This window comes from Camponotus floridanus, unplaced genomic scaffold (assembly GCF_003227725.1).
Source record: "Camponotus floridanus strain SB8 unplaced genomic scaffold, Cflo_v7.5 scaffold2, whole genome shotgun sequence".
Classification (NCBI taxonomy): Eukaryota; Metazoa; Arthropoda; class Insecta; order Hymenoptera; family Formicidae; genus Camponotus; species Camponotus floridanus.
Genome location: NW_020229325.1, coordinates 865,137 through 889,814, shown reverse-complemented (window position 1 = coordinate 889,814; position 24,678 = coordinate 865,137). Strand labels below are relative to the sequence as shown.

Below are 24,678 nucleotides of genomic sequence, written 5' to 3'. Positions count from 1 at the left end.
CATCTCCTCTCCTTGTTCTAGACCCGTTCCCACAAGAAGTCTCGATTATCGATCTCCGGATGGAAACGGCGCGCCGTTGCAATGCTCGTCCCGAGAGAAAAAGAATCGTTGCTAGACGGTAGAGCGGACTAAACGATACATAGAGGTGATTACTCGAGAGAAATAGACGCCAAAAATAAAGATAAAGAAAAGACTAATCAACGCGAGGTAAGTTAACACGATGAGCAAGAGAAAGAACAATTCGATTTTTATTTTTTAACAAGTCATACAAAAGAATTTGTGCAAACAATATTGATGTTTACGATAAAGTTGCAAAGTAATCTATTTAAAAATATAGAGTAATGTTTATTGAGAATTACGAAAGTTGTTGAAAAATTAAGACAATTAGATTTGATGGAAGATAAGAGTGAAGGAAACCCTTCCTATTTGGTGGAAGTTTGTACCTTTTGTAATTACGTGGGAAATTGTACTCCGTCAGCGCGACAAAATTTCTGCTCATTATAAATTAAATCTCGCGCGTTGTGCTCATCTAAAAAAATCATTTTGGAAAAAATGAAAAGGTAGCAAATGATATGAAAGCTCTCTAGCGTGTTGGTCTACGCGTCATTCTTCGGTGAAATTATAAGGCTTTCCTCCACTCACGCGAAAAACCATTTTTCATGCTTCGTTGTCGTTGATGAACCTTTTTTATGGCTGTAATCCGAGGGTAAGCACGAGAGAACAAAAATGCTTAACGATGCTCCGCGAAGATGGACTTTTTCAAACTCTTTGACGTTTCTCTAAATTAGCCATAGAATCATTCTTTTGCCCGGTTTCTTACTACAACCATTCACTCCAACGAAGATCGTATGTTTGACTTCGACAATATTGCTTGTAACGAGGAAGGCCTTTTTGCCGAAACTATAAGTCTTGGGCATTGATACAAAGCCCACCAAGCAATCTCGAAATTTCGTGCGCTTTTGAAATATCTCCCGCGAGACTCCTAGATCGTTCAGCGAAGTAGTTTCTCAATGTAATCTGCCCGATCGAACTTTCCTATCCCTCCGATTCTTTTCGTGTTAAATCAACTCTTTCCACCGTGCTTCATTGGTAAGCGAAGTCGTGAGCTTGCGATATTACGGATTAGAATTCACGCCAATAGTAAATTTAGCGGCGAGCGGTTCAATTTTGTAAATTCTCCTTGGTACGTACTCGCGACGAATGCGCGTGCGCCCTTTTTTACTCGCGACGACAAAAGCGCGCATTTCCTCCCCCGATGTCTGAGCGCCGGACGTTCGTGTTCGCCGCTATTGTAGGTCGATCGATTCCGGGGCGAGTGCGAGTGTGAGTGCGGTTAACGTGCTCGCCTGTAGTCGACGGCGGTGATACGTCGAATCCGCGCGCGAGGAATGATTTATGGAAAAACAAGGAAGCGCGCGAGCGCGCGGACTTTACGGGTCATGTTTAGATTCACGAGTTACACCTGCAACATCTTCCATCGCGCGTTTACCACCGTGTTTGCCCGTCCCTTTATTATTTCTACGCCGCATTAAGGGCTTACCCCGTGCGCTTCGTATATGGTATATAATTGTGGGGTACATGATTTACATACTGTTCTGCGCGTCGCGATTTAATCTAACACTTTACTGCACGAGGTCAGAATTTCGCGACGTACATTTTGACAGTATTTCTGCGCCAAGATACTACGCTGGGATAAGATTTTTAATAATATTATGGCGAGCAAGCCTGTTTCTTCACCATCGTAACCCTGAAGCAGGCACGTGGGTGAGACATACGTTAGGCAACCATCTTTTTTTAATATCTCTCTACTGATGAAATTCGCAACTTAAGTGATCAGCGAATTAATTTCACGCTCGACGAATAATATAAAAAGATAAAACATGCAAAAAATTTATCTCAGGATATTTTTCATAAATATTATTTCGGATATCAAGATACGAGCGCATTTCATGTTCTTTCTCGAGATGCAACGGTTCGAGATTGTATCGCTCTAAGGACTGTAAGTCTCTTTTCAGTCTAAGAAACAAAATTCACAAGTTCTTCGCAGTACTATCCAATCAAATAAGCTCGATATCCTGTTTTGTGCTCTATCAAATCGTTTTATCAAACTTTCCTTTACAATTTCCGCGCGGAGATGCATCGATATTCCCCTATTTCTGCCATAGTTTAAATGTGGGATCGGAGAGGCTCGATAGCTAAAGGAAATGACCAGGTAACATTTATATGCGTTATCGGCGCCCCTGGGGCATATGGGTTTGCTATCTGCCATTTTATTCGGGAGCGTGCACGATCGTTCTTACACAGTCGCCATTGCTATCTGCTTCACGTCGTCTTGTTCGTTCCGCAGAGTCGTTCGGCCCTCGCGTTGGTTTGCAATCATTCTTTAAACTCCCCTTACCTGGTAACCACCCTTCTTTCGCGCGCGCGTGATAAGTTTCCTCTCAGCGGTTAACGAGCTCCTAAAATTCGCGACCGTAAAATTCGCGCGAAACTATTCTTACTTAGGTAATTAATTGATCGTGTTTCGTAATTTTAAATTGTTTCTATTTATATTTTACATACCTTGCTGTAATTGTATTGCGAATATATTTATCATAAAAGTTAAACTTTAAATTATTTAAATTACATGAAAAATTTATAAATCTGAAAAATATAAAGAGATATAAAAATGCAAATGAGTTACATAAACTACTGTATAATTTTTTTAAACATTTTAACGGATTCTTTTAAAAAAAGAAAAAAAAACATCTATTATATACGATATCCCTTTAATATTTTTCATAAACGTAAAACGTTTTGTACAAGATACGAAGAGATTATTTTCCTCTGTTTTCTCTCATGTTGTAATGTTATAAAGGGTTTATATCAAAATTTAACTATTTATGCGCACATTTTATTTAATCAACCTGTTTTATTTAATCAACCTGTCAGTCTCGATTTAAAGACATTGTATATATTGTGCTACTATTTTTGCATGAGAAATAATTTTTTTTCTATTTTCATTTAAATTTTTGCGATTATTTGTGACTATCTAATGTATTTTCGTTAAATGGAATTTTTCGTGGTTTTAGTAGGCGATAATACTGGTTTAATGCGAAAAGAGAACATCGTATAAGAGTTGCTATTTTTTTTTCCAACATGCACCCGTTACTAGTTTTACTTTTCTCTCTCTTTCTCCTCTTTCGCTCAGTATATTTGTCCTCAAAGTATAGTGACCTGGCAGAGAACAGCACATAGGGATGCTTATTATTATATCGGGCTCCTGCGTTCCAGTCACGTACGCTAGAAACTTTTCTTCGCGTCTATTGAAAAATTTATCATACGTTTTTGCGCCGCATTATATGTCTTGTGATGGACGCCGGAATACTTCTACTTTTTTTCTCCCTTTTCCCCCACTTTCTCGCTCTTTTTCTCTCTTCTCTATTTTTTTTGCAGCTGCATAGTCTGAGGTGAAAGCGACAAGCGTTTTTAGGTCACCACTTTGAAAGTTTCGTGATGCCGTAAAATGAAGTCGGTTCTCGTTGGTCGCCTTGTGCTTTCGTGGGTCGTTAGACGCTACGACTACGATTATTGCGACGCATACCGATTGTAATACAAGTTCAAATCGCAAGCTAAAACACTTGATTTTTATGCGACGATTTAACCTGCCCGGAGGGAAGCATGAAAAATGGCGCTGTGTCGATTACATGTCATAAAATAATTTCTCGAGAAAACTCTGCAGAAAAGTCAAAATTTAAAAAAATTAAAATTTAAATGAAACCTTCTCTTATATACTGCTTCTGATTCTCTTGCATGCTGCTGATAACGTGTCTGTTTGCATTCGCTGATAGATATGTTAGTAATAATATGAGCGAATCTTATTAAAATGTTAATAGTTGCTCGACGTTTTATTCATCTCACGATGAACTCATTATTTTCTAGAGGCGCATTTAACGTCTCTCGCGTATATTTAAAGTAGCGAGCGAGAAAACGCGAGAGCGCAACGTGGCGTGTGCCACGCAAATCAGTCATTTCTGTTGGTTGCACCTTAAAAAAAGCGGTTGCATCAGACCGTCGACGAGGAGGAGTGAAAATGTGTGCGCGAAGTGAGATCCATGAACTTTTTATTTTATCAAAACTCTCCGAGCTCTCGCATTTCTTTGCATACAATAACTTGAAATGAAAATTGCCTCTGAAAAGGATAAACATATTTACGGACGAAAGGCGGACTTTTAATCAGCTGATTTGGCAGCGTTTTAATTTCGTGATATACGACTGACACTAGCTGATGATGCAGCTTGGCGCTGGCCGGCTAACGACCGTAGTCGCGTCAAGAGAATTTATCGCGCACTATGTATACCGAAAAGAAAAAAACAAATTGAAAAAGAAGAATGTTCTCTAAGTTATCCTCCCTCCTTCACATTCTGTCTTCCTCGTTGGCCAGTTTGGACAACTTCCAGTTAAGTAATCGTAACTGCTTGCAAAAAACCACTTGAAAAAGATGTAGTTATATAAATGTCCCATTAATGTACCGCAGATTCATTCTTTCGAGTCGGCTCGAGATTTTGCAACGTGCTATCTTATAAAGTGCAGTAATAATTCTTACGAAAAAATTCACGATACAAATCACAGATTATTAAATTAAATTAGATATTAAAAGACATATTTCAATGACAATTAATATGTAACAATAAAATATTATAATAATAATTAATAAATACTTAATATTTACGTTATTCTTAATTTTATATCATCTTCTATTTATATATACTTTTAACATTATACTAATTTTACAATAATAATTAGTCATGTTTCTTATAAAACGTCAACGGATGAAATTAACAATAAATAAGATAAGAATAAAACGCGAGAAATTCGCGAGTAAAAATACATACGTTATATCACATTTACATTCGTTAAAAAGAATGAGCTGAAAGGACGGGATTTTATATAGCACAGTTGGAGCTTGATCCGACCGCAGAACCGGCGCACTAAAATAAATTGTACAACCTGCAGCGTAATTGCTTTACGCATCCAGACACATCGTTACCGTCGATGATTATTCATTGTTTTATAAATAGTCAGCTCTTCGTGTCGCGCGTTATGTTTGATATAGCTACATTATTCAACGAGATTCAGAGAAGAGTGACTGCAAAGCAAAAATAGAAATTGTCGCGAATGTATAGTAAATATTTTCTAAATCTTGCAAATCAATTTGTCGTTTGTGTCAAGTGTTTTATCTAAACTAGGACATCAGTGACAAAAGCTTTGTTTGTAATTTTAAAATTGAAACCGAATCAGTGTTTTTCACGATATATAATTCGCACAAGTTTTGAATAAATAAAAGTTTATTTTTGTTATTCTTTAATTACTTTTTATTATATTTTTCACTAACTTGTTATTTACTAACTTTTTATACAATTTTTATTTTTGTTTTAATTTTCAATAACTTTTCAATAACTAAGTGTTTAAAGTGTTTAAAAAAAATGTTTATTTTTTTATTAATTTTCAATAACTTTTCAATAATTAAGTGTTTAAAATGTTTAAAAAAAGGTTTTACACAAATACAAATTCATTCCTTTCCCCATTTGTGCATTTTAAATGAATCTATAAGAAATTGACGTAAAAACTAAAGACGTTCTTTCAAGAAAAATGCGATGACAAGTCGAAATAATGGTTCTTATGGATCTCGATCAGCTTTAGGATCTCGAAACTAATTTGTGTGCTCGAGTGGATACGTTCGAAGTCCATAGATGTCGATTGCAAATTTATAGCAGGGTATAAACTGATCTTCTGACCACTTCTAAAATACGAGGTCTAGAATTTTCTCACGAGCGTGCGCGGCCGATGGAGTTAAAAAAAAAAATCCTCGGAAAAATTGCGGTTCCAAAAGGAGATTAAAACTGTCTACCATTCATTACCTAAGACAGGACGAAGCCTTGCAGGTCGCAGCGAGGAACTCGCCTCACGTATAATTAATTATAAGGAAAACCACCTGGTAGTTCCGTCCAATGCTAATACCTTACATGCGAGACTAAGTGCATAGTCGAAGGACGACAGCGCGTTTCGAGGAGTATCGATATCATTTCCATGCGCAGTCTCATGGGATTAATTGCACGCACATCTCAACCAATTAAGCTCGCATATGATCGACTAAATAATGCATTTTCCATCGTAGAGGAGTAGCAAATACGGTTCGCCGATTCGCGAAAGTGGCGTTAAACGGCTTCGAGGCCACCTTTATCGTAATTCGTCGTTTCACAGTATTGGATTTATCGAGCCGAGAAAATTATTGCCGCTTGTTGCAAAAAGAGTAGAGAGAAAGAGAGAGAAGAAACGGGTCAGATGCTTGACTACCAGGTCGTAACGGTCGCAAGCTCTCACGACAATTATTGGAGTAAAGTCGTCAAATGGCTTTCGTCCGTTCAATCGGTCCACGCCATTGGTTCCCGAAGGAGAGAAAAATCATTTACCCCACTTCTTTCTGGACACGATAGAAAAAGATGGCGCTACCGCCAACGGAACGTAATTGGTAGCATCTGTGACCTAGTCTTCTGCGAAATTGATTGAAGTCTTCAGCCAAAGAATCGCAGCTAATTGGAACGAGCAACAAACCTTGCAGAGCAAAACGAATAGTCGTGTTCTCTGTCTCGATTTATCTCTTTCGAGTAATACGCCACTTACTAGAAAAGCCGATTAACGTCATCATTGAGCCCTCGCAGGAGCGTCGGTCAAACTCGAGACATTAAGCCGTTCTTTTCTTGCTGCAACGAAAATCCGTCTTGCTATCTTTCGACATCTTACAAGTGCAGCTAGATAGATCGTGTCCAATGTCGATCCCGAAATACGCGTTGCCAAAGCTACACCCAATTATAAGCGAGCGCAATTATAGGTCACCGGTATTCAACGGAATATCGAGTTAATTCCATAAACTTTAGTCAGCCACATAGAGTTCTCTTTAGCTTATCGATCGATTCCACCGCGCTTATATCCGCGCGTTATTAAGCCCAGCTTAAAGCGCGTGATAGCAGAACGATCGAGAAATTGTTCGCGTCTATTATGAACACCGAGATTTTCGAGTATATCCGAAAGTGGGATCTGTGAGATTTTCGTAATCCGCCGAGCGCATTTATCTCGAATCGCAAGCGATGATTCGCGACCTAAAGCGAAGTAAGAGCTAACGGAAAAGTTGCTACCGATAAATCCTTTCCTTGCCTTTTCGTTTTCCCGCGCGCGTCCCCCCATCTAATTTAATGTATTCTTCAATTATTCATTTTCTCGGCGGCGAAGGACTCTAGAGGTGGCAAACTCCACCGTAGACGATGGACGGAGCGATGGAAGGGTGCTCACAAATCGGGTCGACGGTGATGGTAGCCGCGATGGCGGGCGGCAGAGGGATGCCTATTAAATATGCCTCGGAAAATTGGATTTGAAATTCTTATTTTTCCACAGCGTGTTTCCATCGTCCCCATCACAGTTTCTCTCCTGTTCACCTCTTTCCCATTCACGCTCTTCTCTTTATCCACGGTTCTCCGTCTCACCTGACAGCCGTTCCCCGAATGATATCGCTCGCGAAAGAAAAATATACATTCTACCCCGAAGCTAAATACTGATGTCTCTATTGTTAGGGGAATAGCACTAGCTAGCCTGATAGTCTTAAATTTTTATGTTACATACCTGCTATAGCTGCTACTACTGCTGCCACACCTGGGAAAATTCCGCTTTTCTTCCTTTTTTCAATGCACTATTTCTGTCTCTCTCCCTCTCTGTCTCTGCTTTGCACGTTTCTGCTCCTTCCTCCGGGGTAGAACGAGACCTGGAACATTTTCAACAAGTAATAGAATTTCCTCTGGCTACAAGGCGACGAGACGTATCACATTTTGTAGGGCGCAATAAAGATTCGCGAATAAGGAGTGCTGAAAGGAATTTGAACCCGATGCTACGTGTAATTTGCATAATCTTTTTAATCATTCGAAAATAATATTCATAACTCTACCAAATGTTACTTGAGTTAATCATCTTTTCATTCAGAATCCTTCCATAAGTTCGGCTGAATATATTTTTTAACAATAGAAAACATATATCTATTTTCATATAAAGTTGTAGAATTGGAGTATGTAATTACTAATATGTAATAAATTAAAATATATATGTATTATTTAGATATGTATATTGAGACGACTTGGATTATATTATGATAGTAATGTGAATTTTTTTCTATAATTGTATGAAATTTTTCGCACAAAATATTTGAAAAAATATTGCATTTGTAATTATATTCATTAAGATCGCCAGAATTACGATAATTGATAGTCCTTTGATTTGCAACATTTACACATCTTATCAGAAATATCTGCGATTTACGAACAAAATTATGCGAATGCGCTGCGCAAATCGCGCGATGAACCAGTCGCGCAACGTGACAACAAACAGCTGATTTGCGTCATGTAAATCGCGCGAGCGTGCGACGCGCAAATCGCGCGATATAATGACAAACAGCTAATTCGCTCAGTCACGTGAATCTCACGCGACGCGCGAATCGCGGGACACGACTACGAACAGCTAATTCGCTTGGTCACGTTAGCCGTGCGGGGTGCGCACTCGCCTCACCATAGGTATATGATTATGTTGCATGTCTCGGAAATTAATAGTGAGCGTATGAACGAATGACGTATCGAACGGTAGCTTATGAGGCAATTGAATCACTGTCAAACTTTGCAAGTTTATTTGACGTGCATATACATGTTTATGCAACTAACGTTCCTCGATTATGACAAGAGTGCAAGAAAATTGAGATGTTACTGAATAGTAATGTTTCCTGTTCTGACAATTTCCTCAAATAGACCGTTATATCAGAACAAGAGATAAATTAAATTCCTTTTTTTTATGAAATTCTAATGCTACAATAATTTATATTGTAATAATTATAAACTAATTCTTTATTATAATATTTGAAATAATAAAATTTTCAAAAAATAATGTATTTAGTGTGTAAATAATGATGTCATTATAACTGTTTTCATCGTATCACAAGTATGCACAATTAATATAATTTATCGATTTTATCGAAATTCGTGCACGTGTTCGTTATATCCAGTTCGAGTATAAACCAATAATAGCTAAATTGTCTTTGTTCCGAGATACCAATTACACTAATATCCGACATATGCCGTCACGACAACCGCCGAAGGATACGGCCAATAAGAAGACACTCGCCTTAATGACGGCAGTTATCAAAGTCATTCGACAAAGTTATCCGGATAACTATCGCACAACCATTCGATGCTTGCGCGCGCGGTCGCCGACTCGCCAACTTGCCGTTAATTTGCGACCGAGGGCAGCTCGCGCCGATAATTGGGAGATCCCGCGCGTATCTTTTCGCTCGTGGTTTAATAAATGTGAGGCAAAAAATAAAATAAAACGTGGTGGGCAGAGGTAGAAAAATTTTCTGTTGAATGTTTCTCTCGGGGGTGAGATAAAACCGAAATATCTTTAATGCGTGGAATGTCACGTGAGATACAATCATACGGTCAATCTGCGCACTCTTGGAATAAACGAGCCAATTTGGGAGAATTTCTTTATGCATTCGAGATGAAATTTTCGTGCCAAATACTTCAAGCTCTCTAATATTTCTTCGTCCTTTTGCTGCACGAGACAACGCAACCAAGCCCGAATTCATCAGTGCTCGCGACATTCGCGTGAGATAAGAGAAGCGACGACTATCTACCTCGTTAATACGGTTCTTTTATCCAGTTATTTCTCTCGTAGATTCTTTCTCTTATGGATTCCTCCTCTCGTTAATAGGCCATTTTTCCTTTTTTATCGCAGGCAAAATTCGCGTAATGAAAAAAAATACGTTCCTTTCGCAGTGTTGTATGTTATTAATATTTGAAATATACAATATTTTTTTATACTTTCTGTATGCAAATTTTGGCGCTCTTTTGGAGTATTCTTGCGATATATTCCTTGCTACATAAACTTGTACAAAAAATTTCTCTTTTTTGTCAAGAAAAAAGTGATTAATGATAATATAATAATGATATATATTAATTTCTTATATAATAATTTCTGATAATATATAATGATTTCTTCCAATTTGAAAATATATTTGTAATATATATAATGTATTTTGATATATCTTTTCTGAACTATCACGCTTAGCCATTTAACGTTAAATTGTTCTTTGTATCGAATAAAAACAAAAGCGAATTAAAGTGTTGAACCGTGAACTGGAACGTGGTGCAACAGCAGTCTGAATAGAAGATTTAATTAAATAACGCGACAAACGGGACCCATGCGACGTTTAACGCCTGCGAAGCATAACATTACTCGTAAATTAACGGCTGCGTTATGTGTACTTCACGAAGGTGTTACGCATAACTACGACACGAAAGTGTTATTCAAATGTACGCATCTAAAATCATGTTATATCATTAAAAAGCGTTAATTTTTGCACGTTTTTGGCTGTGATTATGATTCTGAATAGATAAACATAATGAATAAATTCATAAAAATAAAATGAACAAAGCAAGAACAAATCGTGTACAATACGCATTGATGTGTTTTGTGATCAAGTAAAACATTATGTAATTATTAAAAATTGAATTTAAAAATGGAATATATAAAGCCTTTTTGTATATATGTATATATAATTATCAATTTCAATTTTCTCATAGTTTTTTTTATTATTATACTGTTCTAAATTAAACCGATCATCTGACGTAATTGGAAATTATTTATTAATAATATTATATTACTATATTTTTATATTTTATCTTATTTTCTTAGGTAGATAATTAAATTAAATAATTCGTTTTTAATTTAGCTTTAACAACGATCGCAAATTTAAACTTTGATATTTGATATTTGGAGTGTAAAAATAAAAATACGAAAATAATATTTTTATTTAGTAAAAAACAAATTATATTATCTAACCATTTTTATTTTTTAAATAATCATTAATTAATGCATTTAATTTAATTTTTCATTTTAAATTATATCTGATTGAGAAAGATGTATCAAGGATAAAAGCGACGTAATGAAGCTGATATATAATACAACGCCGCGGCTGACATATTACAGCCATATCCCGAGCTTGTCAATTATTCTTCAAACGCGTTTTCATCAAACACAGCTGACAAGCATAATGGAATTTCGACTATTCCAGGATAGCACATATGCAATCGTAATACAAGCTGCTTCGTAACACCAAACAGATAAAGGATGATATAGTGTCGTCTGACATATCGGTACGGTATATTTCTCTCTTTCTCTCTTTCTCTCTCTCTCTCTCTCTCTCTCTCTCTCCTTCTATTTCACAGCTGTCGCTATATTATGAGAGAATGCGCGAATGGAAATGCCAGAACGAAATCAAGGATACCTACGTTGAAACAACGCGGTAGATGATTCCCGCAAAAATTGATAAACATCCACGGTGGCCTGCGCGAATCCCTGCTGCGATACTCCTGCCGTGTTTTATTTTTTTGTTCAACGAAACGCGGACCTGCGGCACAGCGGTGCGGAGCTAACGAAAAAAGTGACACCAAAAGCTACCGAAACGCGTCGTCGATAACTGCGACGATGGCGGCGGAGACGTAGAGAGGGGGGATCACTGCGGTTTTTGCGGGTTAACGCCAAAATATCCATTGTTTCTTCGTTAGGCGACTGTACCCCCGGCCTACATCACCGACGCGATGTACTACGTATCTATCCGCGCAACGCGGCAGACCGGGTCGATATCACGCTCCATTGAAAATCGGCTTGGTATTCCGGAATAATTGATGCCGGTCTAAATCCGGGCGACAACCCCGACGTGACGAATCACCGCCTTGTTTCAGAGCTCATTCTCGATCCACGACGTTTTCTCGCGATCAAATATTCTCTTCCACGACAATACAGCATTGTATGCTTCTAATGAGCACGACAAAACTTATAAAGAGAGATATTTCGAATTTATAAAATTTTCTTCTTTTCCATTTTTTCGAAAAGACGAATAATAATTTCTCTGAAAAATATGCCGTTTATAGAAAAATTGTGACAAATCAAAATAGATATATATATAAATAGAAAAGATGAAATTTAAGAATTTTTAATTATATACTAATTTAATATAATCAAAACACATAGAAATCACCGCGCGCGCTCATCGGTATATATGTATATATGGCCAGTTTATAGTAGTATAATAAATGATTGTATCAGCCTTAGCGGAGGCATTGGGTATGTAATTAAATACGGACGAGCTCTTCCGTGCGGAATTACTTTCCAGAAAGCAGGCAACCGTCTTGACCGATGTACGTCTGTAAAACGCTGCGGATCGATAAAATAGCACGTGGGGATCTCCAGTTTTACGGTTATAAGCTAAGGCTGGTCTCATGTAATGAATTCCACTTCGTGCATCTGCCGGTACTTCCTCATGGACTTGCTTCTTCGCGAATAACGTTACTGGCACGAAATTACGATTTCCGTTGAAACTGGGACAGGCATAATTCGAATTTTATACGTTAGCATCGGATAGAATATCGCGCATTTGCACTGCCTAGGAATATTTTTCTCACTAAACGAGAATCTAAAGAGAGAAGATATGCCATGTCTCTCTCTCTCTCTCGTTTTCATTTTCTTCTTTTACGTTATTTAAAAGGTTAGGTTTTACATTTCGCGAGTATATTTCGTTCCTTTAACGCAAATTCACCCGCAATTTTACGCTGCGACTAAATATAGAGATTGGTATCTTTATAATTACGGGCGAGCAATCTCAAATAGCTTGTGCTTTGTTGTTCTGAAATTTCACAGAAGAGAATGGTTCGCCGCTCGGCAGACACGACAGTTTTACGGATTAACAAAAGTTCTTGTAATAGCCTCGGCTTGTAATAACTTGGCCGAGTTATAATGGTCCCGATTAAACATAACGCTCGCGTGGTCGTTAAATTCTCGCTGGAATAACTTGTCGATTTATTCGTGAGAATTGAAGCCGATGTATATTTCCCTCCCTTCTAGTAGTAGATTTGCTTTTCTTCCATCTTCCTTTCCTCGCAGTCGAACGCCGATCTCCTCTCTTCCTCCGACAGCGCGTTCCGCCAAAGCGTTTTAAAAGAAGAATAAGAGTGGCGGAGAGGCCTGCGGAAAATTGATTTCTCGGACGTGGAAGCAAATCCGGACAAAACGAAATGCTAGCAATTTTTCGTCGGCAGACAAGAGAGGTCGTCCTCAGATATCGCATCGTTCCTCTGCGGTTGCGTTTTTCAGGTCGGTTTAGACTTAAGAGGACGGATAATGCTCGGTATGCGTCCATGTCGTATTACATTCTCCCGCGATTTTCACGGGTTGACGATCCGTCCCAGAACATTTAACCGCCGCAATTCGAGCGAGCATCGTGAAACGAGCCGGCTCTAGTGGCTTGTCATTAGAAAAGACTTTGGTATCATGTAAAAAGAATTGATCAAGTGCAAAGTATTGCTCGGTTAATTAAATTCATAAATATTATTACATAGAAATTTTTAAATGCTTAAATGATATTTAAAAATTTAACACGAAGACGATGTAAATTGTAGTTGAGAGCAAACTCTTTGTTGGAATTAGATTCGTTTTATTCGTTAGTGCTTGTGTGAAATTGGACATTGCTATTGTATCGAAAGCAACTAGCGAAAAAAACTATCCGGATCCCGCGTGATTATACTCGCGAAACATTTCGGGTTGCAAACGTAAGGTAATCGCACACACAAGGAGAGAATTAATCGTTTACTTTTTCACAACGAAAATTCTCCGAGCGTCGTGCATAAAGTTTCAAACCAATCTCGCGGAATCCGGGATAGGGAGACGAGGGGAGATTTTTGTGCAATTTTGAAGTTCTCTTTATATTTAGCGCTCGGTGAATATTTGTGCCGCAGCTCGATGCTATTTTCACCACAATCGCCTCCTCTCTGCCTTTTTCGGATGGATCCATCGTCGAAAAGTTGGACGCCGGCACCGCGAAACTTCGCAAATTTAAAGCGATCTCTGGCGCGCCGGAAGCTTTTGAATTTTAATCCGCGTGCTTTCACTGGGCCAAGCTCCCACGGAAAAATGCTGATCGTTTTATGACGAGATTGCTGACGCACCCCCGTGCACTAGTTGCATCAGTGGCTGGAATATCTTCGCGGCAATATTCTCCACGCGATATAACATAATGTTATCCTAACACGAACATCGTGTACATTAGCGCAATGCTTTCATGATGAACCCAATAAAGAACTTTTTTATATCGTATTACGCGACGACAAGAGCGGAATTAATTCGTAATGGGTTTCGATCGAACGTAGGAGGAGAAAAAGAGAGAGAGAGAGAGAGAGAGAGAGAGAGAGGCAGAGAAAGACAGACATGCTACATCTAGGCACTCAAAATCCCAGGCTTTTACAGTGTCCATTATAAAAAAATTGAATTCCGCCAGGTTGACAATTCTTTCGATTTACAGCAGTCGCGTAAAAAAAAAGTGAATTTGTCCCGAGAGTGCATCTGTCCCAGGCACAACATCGAGTTTTAATTTTTCTCGTGAGTGATGGATTCCGATAGAAGAACAGACGAATACAAATGAATTTGTTTCAGGCGGAGATAACAACTAACGTTCCAATTTTTCGACTTGACCCACTATACAACGTCGGAATACTTTGAAAGGCTCATGCCGATCGTGAATTTTTTATTGCTGGGATTTCGTGCGCGCCACGATTGTGCAACCCCTTTTTGACTCTTCTGCTTGTTCACTTAATCCATCGATTCGTCCGATCCGCTCAGTGCCGTGGCATCGAACGAAGAAAATGCATGAGCTTTTTATTTTCTCGGATTTCGCGTTATTACGTGTCCTTGCTGATGTCGACGACAACGAACTCGTCGATTTAAATCGATTCCTATAAATTCATCTTTCTCTTTCTCTATATCATTTTCTTTTACCCATTTTTACAAACATATACATATCTTTCAACTGTTTGAACAAAATAATACAATACAAAAAAATTTTTAATATTACCTCCGACAAAAGTGAGACTCTTAATGATCTCATTATTCGGATATCGGTAAAACGATATTAATTTTGCAAATAAATTAAATTTAATATTACTGATAATTAATAACACACGTTATTACTGCTAACATATATAGTACTATTAATATCGTCGAGATAAATCTCCTTCACATGGCAAGTTTGCAGACTGCAAGTTGTCATGCTTTTCCACTGCACAAGCGACGCTACTCTAAACAAAGGGAAAGAATTTTTCCCCATTTTTTCTTATTACTGTCCCTCACTCATCAGTCTTGAAAGAGCCTTCCGTGGATTCCGAGCTAACAAGCAGCGCACATGTATGCGCGCTTGCATGCCATACACATAAGCGCAGCAGACGAGACTCCACCTCGGTTATTGGTTCATTGATTTTTGCATCAGCTCGACGGCAGGCTCCGCGGGATTGCGAATATCGATACTCGATGACGGCCCTCCGGGCAAACAAAACCGATAATCCACCCTCGGAACGTCGGATGCCTTTCGTCCGCCGATCGCTTTTCTCCTTCTTTCTATCTCACTTCATCTCGTTCGTCGCCCATTTTTGTTCTCCCTTCATCTCAATATCCCAATGTGTAGTTCGATACCTCGTTACAACGATATAAGAATATCACAAGGCTATGGCGGGGATTTATGCCCGGAAGAACTATGACAAGAGAATTCCAGGTGACTGACGATAACGATAAATGCCGACTTGTATGATCGAATGTCCAATATTCGAGAAAGATTGGGCAACGATGCCTTGCTAGCGATTCACGTATAATGTGAACAACATATACATATATGGAGTTTTCATAAATTTCTATCTATTCATGTAATAAAATTTCTAGGTAACTTTAAAAAGTTATTTTTTTAATCCAGCACAGCATTAATATTAATAAGAAAAAAAATAAATTTTTTTTAATAATGGTGATACAATTTTTTTCTTCTGTCATCTTCTACTTTTTATGATACACTTTCTACACTTGATTAGATTTCGAGTTATATCGTATCGATCACGTATCATGCATATATTTTGCTCTGAAATTTTTTTGTAATGCAATTTTTTATTATTTAATTTTTAGATATTCAACTATTATCGTATTTCTTTGCGCATTAAAATTCACAGCACGCAAAAATGAATATTTTATAATATGCACGGAAAAATGAAATTTTGCAATATTTTATGTAATTTTTTTATGTTCAAAAAAAATGACGCATATAAGAGGTCAATTAAGTGGAGAAATTAAAAGGTTAATTTGCAAAGAGAAAAATATTGTTATAAAAAAGCGTATAGGCCTTTTAATTTCTCTTGAATAATTAATACTTTTTAATGCATACACATAACAGCATACACATCTAATGCAAATAAATATGCAAAATTATCAACAAATCAAATTTCCTTCACAGATATGCAGAATACAAATTTTAATATTTTGCGAGCATTTAAACGTGACTTTATTCTAAGAATGGCGAATTCTATCTCTTGAGTTACAAGCTAGGAGCATCGATATCCCGGCTCGTCTCTATCTAGATGCACTGTTAACGAATACTGAGAGAAGCTCGATGGCACGTGGATTGCTTGACCGCAGAAGCGCAGATGATTCGGTCTGGTAGAGGCTACGATTGGTTTCCGGTGCTCAGCGCCTCCGCCGGAAGTCACGCCAACCATCGGCGGCACGCCACACAATAGCGTAACATCTGCGTTCGTTCTCCACGACGGCTTACAAAATGCTGCCGCGTGACTCTTTATTGGACGAGAAAAAAAGAAACGTCGGCGGCAGTATAGCGCTCCGGAATTCATGCAAACGGGAAGGGCGATGTAACGCGATACCATGTGTTCAATCTCGCGAAGATGGAACTTCTTCGGATGGAAATCTCCTTTTCCAACGTGCGGATTAAACGTCTGCGCCCTTGCAGATACGAGATACGAACTGGATGAAATAAGGGATCTCGTCCCGCTCGCGTGATTCTGTACACAATCGGAAACCCCAGGTAGATTTAGGCGAGACAACCAAACGTCGCTACCATTGTACGTTTGCTCAAATCTCAAATATATAAGCTAATATTGTAAAATTGTTCCAGAAATTGTTAAGTAAATGATATTTGTGATTTCTTTCAATTATTTTGTTCATTTATTTTCAATTATTGATTATTAACATTGAGCTATCTATGCTCCCCTTCTCTCTCTCATCTCGCTGTCTTCCTGTCTTAAATTTTCTAACGTTTTAAATCTTGAAATAATAATTATATGTTCCAATTATAATCTCGATCGCAAATTTGCAGAATATTTCTAAATTCTCCATAGAGAAAAAAGGAGAGAATTATGCAAAAATAATTTATCAAGAACATGCAATTAAAAAAAAAGTATAGATATAAATTTGAAATTTTCAAATACTATGTGACTCCTTTAGGAAAATTTAATAAACGCATGCAAAGAAAATTTACGTGCAACTGAAATGCAATCATTTGCGTGCGTTGATTGATAACGTAACAACCATCTCGCGTTCACTTCGCGAAAGTTGAGCCGTAGCATTAGCAAGCCCTACGTGACAATATTAATGACGCGCTAATTGCCAATTCGCGCGGCTTGTTCGCGGTCGGCGCGGTCGGCCTATATGTACACCGTCGAAAATATTAATATTATCGTTATAATTATTACGAAGCTGCACAATGTAACGATGGTAACGCACACCGGATGCGTTAACTGCGTTAACGATTAAAGTCATTTCGCGCATCGCGCAAATAAATTTGTAATTTCGATCCTACAGGGTATTTGCTAATTATGGGATCAAATTTTCATCGCAGCCGAACCGATAGCGTGTATAGCGTGTAAAGCGAATACGTGTCGCGATTGAGTAAAACGTGTAACAAACACGCGATACTGGCCCGAATTCCGACCGCGATTGTACATTCCAACAAAGCACCTAATTGTACATTGACCATCGTGATACGGCAGAATTACGGCCTTTACAGTCATTGTCGCTGAAGCGTTCTGTATATCTTGCATCATACATCATGGTCGTTATATGCATATAACGGAATACGTAACAATTATTTCCTCTCTCGAGCGCATCGTCCGGTATTTTCGAAAGCTCTTGTCACATTGCTCTAGAATGTCGCGGGCGACACGAGACCTTGTTGTTTAAACAGTCCGCCGCTTATTCTTGTACGCTTGTGCAGATATATTTAATATTTTATCGGTCAAGTGATTTAAACAAATATTATAATTCTTACGCAGCCTTTCCCGGACATTTACTTTATGAGAGAAATTTTATCAAACGGAGAAATTTCCACCCTCGTGCATTATTTTGTGAATGGCCTTTCAAAGTTGGCTAATTTGAATCAAACACTAAACAATGCAATTTATTTCAAATTGCGTCCACAAATACTTTGCTTCAGTCTCGTCGAATCTATGCTGTTTGACGCAAAAAGGCAGTCGTTCCTCCTTTTTGTCTACTTTGACGGCTGTAATACCTATTTCTCCCTCCTTTGTATCTCACGCATAGTTATAGTTAATCACCTCGACGATCTCATTAGTCAATCGGCAAACCGGACACAGTCTCATCGTCGACAAGAGCAGACTTTGGAGCTAACGGTGTTACGGAGGGTAAGCCAGGACAAACAGGCAAGAGCCTTCGCAACCGCTAATCAATATGGAGGTCCTGACTTTCGCAATCGCGGTTTACCTTCTCGTCCTATCCTGTTCGCTGTTAAACGGGCTTTGGCGTGGCGATGCGATGCGTCGTCTCACTAGGTCCTTCTAATTAGCATCCTTCAGACAGCCGTAACGTCTAACAATCGCTGTATCGGCAAACTCCGACGTGAGGTTCATTTTAAAATAGTCCACGTTAAATAAGTTAGCGCGCGATTGTGCGAATTACCGCTCGCTGCGAATGACATTCGTGGAGACCGTGGAGATCGATAGTAAGATGTATGGATTTTCGAAGTACACGTAAAAACTTAGTTACAACGCGTATACAGTTTTCGCTTCAGCAACAGGAGCAATACATCTTATCGGCCGACATAAGACAGAGGCTTACGAGAGGAGAGAAGAGAGGAGAGACGAAAGCGAAAGACTTTCAAAGCTATCCTTGTCGTGCACTCGAGAAAAGGCCCCTCTTCTCGCTCGCTCCGAGCTTAGTTAGTGAAATGCAATCTCTCTCATTGTGCCGGTAATGAGACGAAACGATAAAGTGGCACACTTTGAAAGTTTATCGGCGCTCCAAGGGTAAGCACCACGCTTCTCCGTACATCCTGAACGTAGTGGAGGGATGTTGGGGAATGAGGATGGAAGTGGGGGAAAATGCGGGAATTGTAGTGGGTGGGTACACGGGATTGGGTACGCGGCCATTATGAAAACCTAGCCGGATCCTCTTAAGCGACGCTATTTTCTCGGGAGAAGTAGACAGCCCGAAATAGAAGAAAAGGGGTTTCGCGCCCCCATTTTAACCCTCCTCCTCACAGTCCCGCTCACTTTCTCACCAGTTCTTGCCCGTGCTCTTTCTGAACGAATAGCACGGCGATAAGGCGACGAGCCATTAAAAACTTTAACGCTCGGTGGACTTGTTATCCGAGATTGCGTGAGCACCATCGGTAGCTGCCAAAATGACGATCGATCTTCCCGACTAATTTAAAATTGCGATTAAATTTTACATTACTATGAAATCAGACTCTGTCACGTCTATATTAAATAACTGAATCTATGGTCATGACGGCGATTGTCAACCAAGTATCTTCGACGAGATCGAACAAAGTTTAAATTCTCCAAAATTACTCTCGTAAAATTCACGGTGCAAAAAAGCCATGGTTTTTCAAAAGAAATGTGTACAAGTATAAAAAAATTACATCGGTATTCTCTACAGAAATAACGCCGTATGTATAATATTCAGAATGCGCTTCAGTTCGAAATGTACGATCTCCTGGTCTACCATTATCAATTCATATTGTTATAACAATAACAAATTTCTTTTTTTAATCTAACGAATCATTAATGAATCTCTCTAATGAATCATTGTTCCGAATAAAAATTTTTTCTTGAGACCATGAGGAAATATATACAGTTACATATAATTCAAATGTTACAAAAAATTCATAACATTTTTGTTCATTAAATCAGATTATAATCAATTCCCTTGTTTACGTTACAAAGTTGAATGCATTTGCTTTAACTTCATAATATTGTATAACGTAATTTAATTTTATCGATTTATCGATGAGCATTAATATCATTACCTACAAAATTTATACGTTGCACGAAATCGGATGTTAATATCCTTGTAAAATGGTATGGTCGCGGAAGCAGCTTGCACTTTCATAAAGATCCTCATGGGACATATATAATAATGTACTCGTCATTTTGCTCGAATTTTAACCATATGTGTCGGTGAAGTAATCAGAGAAGATAAATTTACAGAGTGTATTTCAAAATTATTGTGCAGTTATTATAGTTGAAATTCACGTAGGCAGTATGCCAGTTTTGCACAGTGTCGTAAACAAACAAATAAATTTCACTATTTTTTTCTCTTTTGCAAATAAATTTAACAATGGTAAAAATACATTGCTATCAGCTTGAGAGTCGTAATTTTCTTAACGTTATCAAAAATAAAAGATTTCAGACACAAGGAAGGTATGGTGTCATAATTCGCGTACAAAAGAGACGAAAAAGAAAAGACTCGACATGAAAATGATAAGAAAAATAAATATTCACTTATTCCAATCATTTATTCCATAATCAATACCGTTGTCATTAATACATAGAGGTCATTTGATGGTCAGTTTGGATAATTTGCTATAGTTTCCGTTAGTAACAGGTGGCTTAATGTAAGCGGCGTCGATCAAATTGACGCGGAAGATCGTAACTCAGTGAAACTTACTCCGTCTCTTCGCGTTGCTGACATGAGCGATTAAGAAATTATTAACTACCATTAACGGTTGATGGCACATTCGTATAAAACTTTCCCACATGACATGTTTTGATAATCGCGAGCGCACTTTCTGAGGAAGAGTTTCGGCATAACGCGAATAAACTATAGGCAGTGCTTTACGAAGTACGGTCTCAATTAATGGCGGTATGGTTTAATTAGCCAATATATTTAACGAAACATTACGTAACTTAAGCGAAGTGTCTACGACGTAGTGGTTAGACAATACTCTCCTACATTCTGTTATATCTATAACGAACTGCAAGTATACACGCGAATCTCCAAGTTTCGAAAGTGTACGTAAGAGTCATCTAATTTTATTTTGAGAAACTTTGCTTCGGTATCGTTTCCCGCTACTTATTCACCGATTCAGATTCAAAACTTCTACATCTCGTTCAATCCCGTCCGATTAACCTGCTCGTAGTAATATTGAATCTTCGAGAGCTATTTCGATGCTTAAAAATTGTAAAAATGTCATTTCATACATACTACTTTAATAAAAAAAAAACTTTTACTATTATTATATCCAGTTTATTATATGAGATAATTATATTATATTATACTATTTTTGTATTGTAAAGTTTCTAAAATATTTGTGTAACATTTAGCAAAAACTTTGATTAAACTTTAATTAAATATTTTAAGAAAAATATCAAAAATGTTGTAATTTACAAAATGCAATAAATTATTTTACCATAGTATATCACTCTTAGAAATAATTTTCTCATTATTATATAATTGCATGATATTTTACACGCTTTCATAGCTTTCATAATTTTGCGACTGTCTTCGGTTCTATCAATCACGCAAATAGCAAATCTCGAATGTTCATCAGCATTTATAGATACGTACTTTGATGAAATTACGAAAATGGATACCTCGGACGAAACCGAGCTTGAAAGAAAAAATGAGTGAAAGGTTATTGATATAACCCAAAGGCACCTAGTACATCAAAACCGAAACTGTTTCGAACTATGGTCCCGTAACGCATTGAGATACGCTCGATAGATAACATTGTTAGTTCGCAAACGGTTCAAACTAGTTTATAATGCGAGCAAAATAGTAAGCGGGACAGTGAAAAGCAGTCACGGAATAGAACTGGACGACCGATGTCTCACAAGCATAGCCCACAGTTAAGCTGATGGACGAGAGATTGGCTCCGAGGAACCGGCAACAGGAAGAGGATTCCACGCTTGTAAGACTAGACAATAAATAATAAATGCGATGCTTCTTGGGCTCCTTGGGTTGTACTTAGCAGGATACACGCGAACTCAGTATCAGTTTATATCGTTGGTTTGTTACGTCAGTAATGTTTAAATCATGAGCAATGTTTTATAGCATTACGTGCGTTTTATAGCAATAAATACGTCATTTTACGTTATAAAAAAAATAAAAATGTCGTAGCTGTTAATAATTTAATTGTAACATTCAGTTTTTCCTCAGATGTACAAATTGATATTTGCGAATCGAAATATTATAGATATTAAATTGAATATCGCACTTGACAAGCCGATGATTGAGTCTGATACCGCGAAAAAGAAACCGCAATAAAAAGCGATAATCTTCTGTCAAATGTTGGATAATATCTCCGTTTCAAATATCTTACTGCGTTAAACGGCTCGATAGATAGGTACATAACGAAACGATAATTATCGGAACCGATTCTCATCGGGACGCGTCAGCCATTCTTTGTCAAACGCCGTATCAATGGCGGAATTACGTTTGCGAGGTGCCGACCGATAATCCACTTCTGGCATCCGTCATTCGAGCAATTCGCGTCGTAGTTGGCGCGCACGATAAAGCCGGTAACGTCTTTAAGTGGAAACGTTCGTTCAACGTCAGACAGGCCACGTAGCGGCGGCGTGGCGGGGAACGGGACGCAAGAGGGTGAATAATCATTTCCCGTCGTAACAAGGGAGATCGAGTCGTAACCGCCTTTACTTCGCACCTTACCTGCGCGCTACGTTTCCACCCTCTGGTTAAGAGAATGTGATTCCATTCTGTAAGAAGCCCTTCGGCCTTTTCCCACCCGCGCTTTTCCTCTCTCGTCGACGAATGTACTCCACTGTCCCTCCTCTCATCACGACGCGTACACTTATGACGCACTTAACCTGCTAGGGTTCGTTTTACGAGTGCCGATCTCACGCGATAAATTTACCGATAGTCCGTCAGCTGACTAATTTTTACGAACGATTTTTTAACATAAATTGCTATCGCGATAATCACGTCGATCCGACGTGCAATATTATATTGCAATATTATATTATATTTCGACAAATCTCTTTTAACGAGAAACATAAATGTAAATAATAATTTTAATATAATACAATATATTATATATTATACTATATTATTAACTAATAAAATATTAATTTAAATGTAATATATAATTTTACAAATAATATAAATAAATGTGCGTATATATTTTAATAAATAGTATGTAATTTGTCTTCTCGATTCTTTTGTTAATTATAATTTTTACACTGTGTGTAACTATAGATTTTACTAACTTTTAATTATGTAACGATTAAATAATCATAGCTAATATAAAGAATAGCAATATAAAGAAAAATATTTTACGAATGACTATAGCAAGAATTAATAAGTTAAGTATAATAAAGAGAGATGAAACAATTTTTCAACGATGTAATGCATGTAATATGAATCTCGTGCTCTATATAAGATAGTGTGAATATATGTGTATGTCCTCGCGCATTTTCCATACGTGCTTTTCACATAACATGAGAAACTACAGTCGCTTCTATCATCACGAATTATCTTCTTCGTTTCGGTGATGCTGTCTCATTAAATTCTGTCAGATTTACGTTATACAACTCTGACATTTCTCTTCTCAAGTATGTTATTTTACACGACAAATAGAAATGCAGTATTAGCAAAAGTCTATGAAATTACACATCGTCAAAATGGAATTGCTCTTACATATCTACCTCGAAACGCGTGTGCTTGCGTATTTGCATCGTTAAAACTTTCAATTTAATTTGTTCACTGCGATAGTTTACCTAGTATTTACCCACGTGATATTTTAAAGGTAATATGCGCTTTTATACATAGACAGAACTCTCTAGCATTTGCGTAATATGATTTTAATCCATGTATAGAAATTAAATAAACGATAGAAAAACTATTTCTATTTCGATTATATTATATTACTTTCATAAGAGCATTTTAATATTAAGTATCAAACGCGTTTTCTGTGTAAGTGGAGCAGTATAAAATATTTTGGACAAATTTATTACAAGCTGCTTGTGTGTCGTGGAACAAAAACGGGATAAAAATTTGGGAAAGGTCGACCCTCTGTACGGAATCAGCTAAGGAGAGAACCCCGGGAACAAGAGTAAATGTTTGCCGTCTGTGAAACGAAATGGCGTCCTTCGCAGCGGCTGAACAAATACGAATGTCGTTAAAAGGAAAGATGACCGTCTTTGTGTCCGCATCAGTACCGTGTTGATATATTCTTTAATTAAATAGTCTTTCAGGATCATTGAATGTGTAACGTAACGTTTTATATTATATATCGCATAAAATATATATAATTTTAACAATTAAAACGATAAAAACATCTTTCAATAAAATTTAATAATTGACAAAATTAAAATACGATAAAAATTACGATGAAATATTTATTTGATAACAAATGATTGTCTAAATTAAGAAATATCAAGAAATTGGTGATAATTTTTTTTCAATGTGTTAATAAGATTAAAACTAAAATTCAAAGTAAGAATTACCTATCTAGACTTCTCTTTCTAA

The 24,678-nt window shown here is 37.6% G+C and overlaps 1 protein-coding gene across 8 annotated transcripts in view; it reads right to left on the bottom strand.

Moving 5' to 3' along the window:
• The window catches only part of LOC105258293 (tyrosine-protein phosphatase Lar), a 369,476-nt gene that overhangs the window by 293,018 nt on the left and 51,780 nt on the right, over positions 1-24,678 (bottom strand). For all 8 annotated transcript variants that reach the window (XM_011269465.3, XM_011269470.3, XM_011269471.3 and 5 more), the window contains exon 2: positions 7,657-7,795. The gene's annotated coding sequence lies outside the window, so the exon portion shown is untranslated. The remainder of the gene's footprint in view (positions 1-7,656; positions 7,796-24,678) is intronic.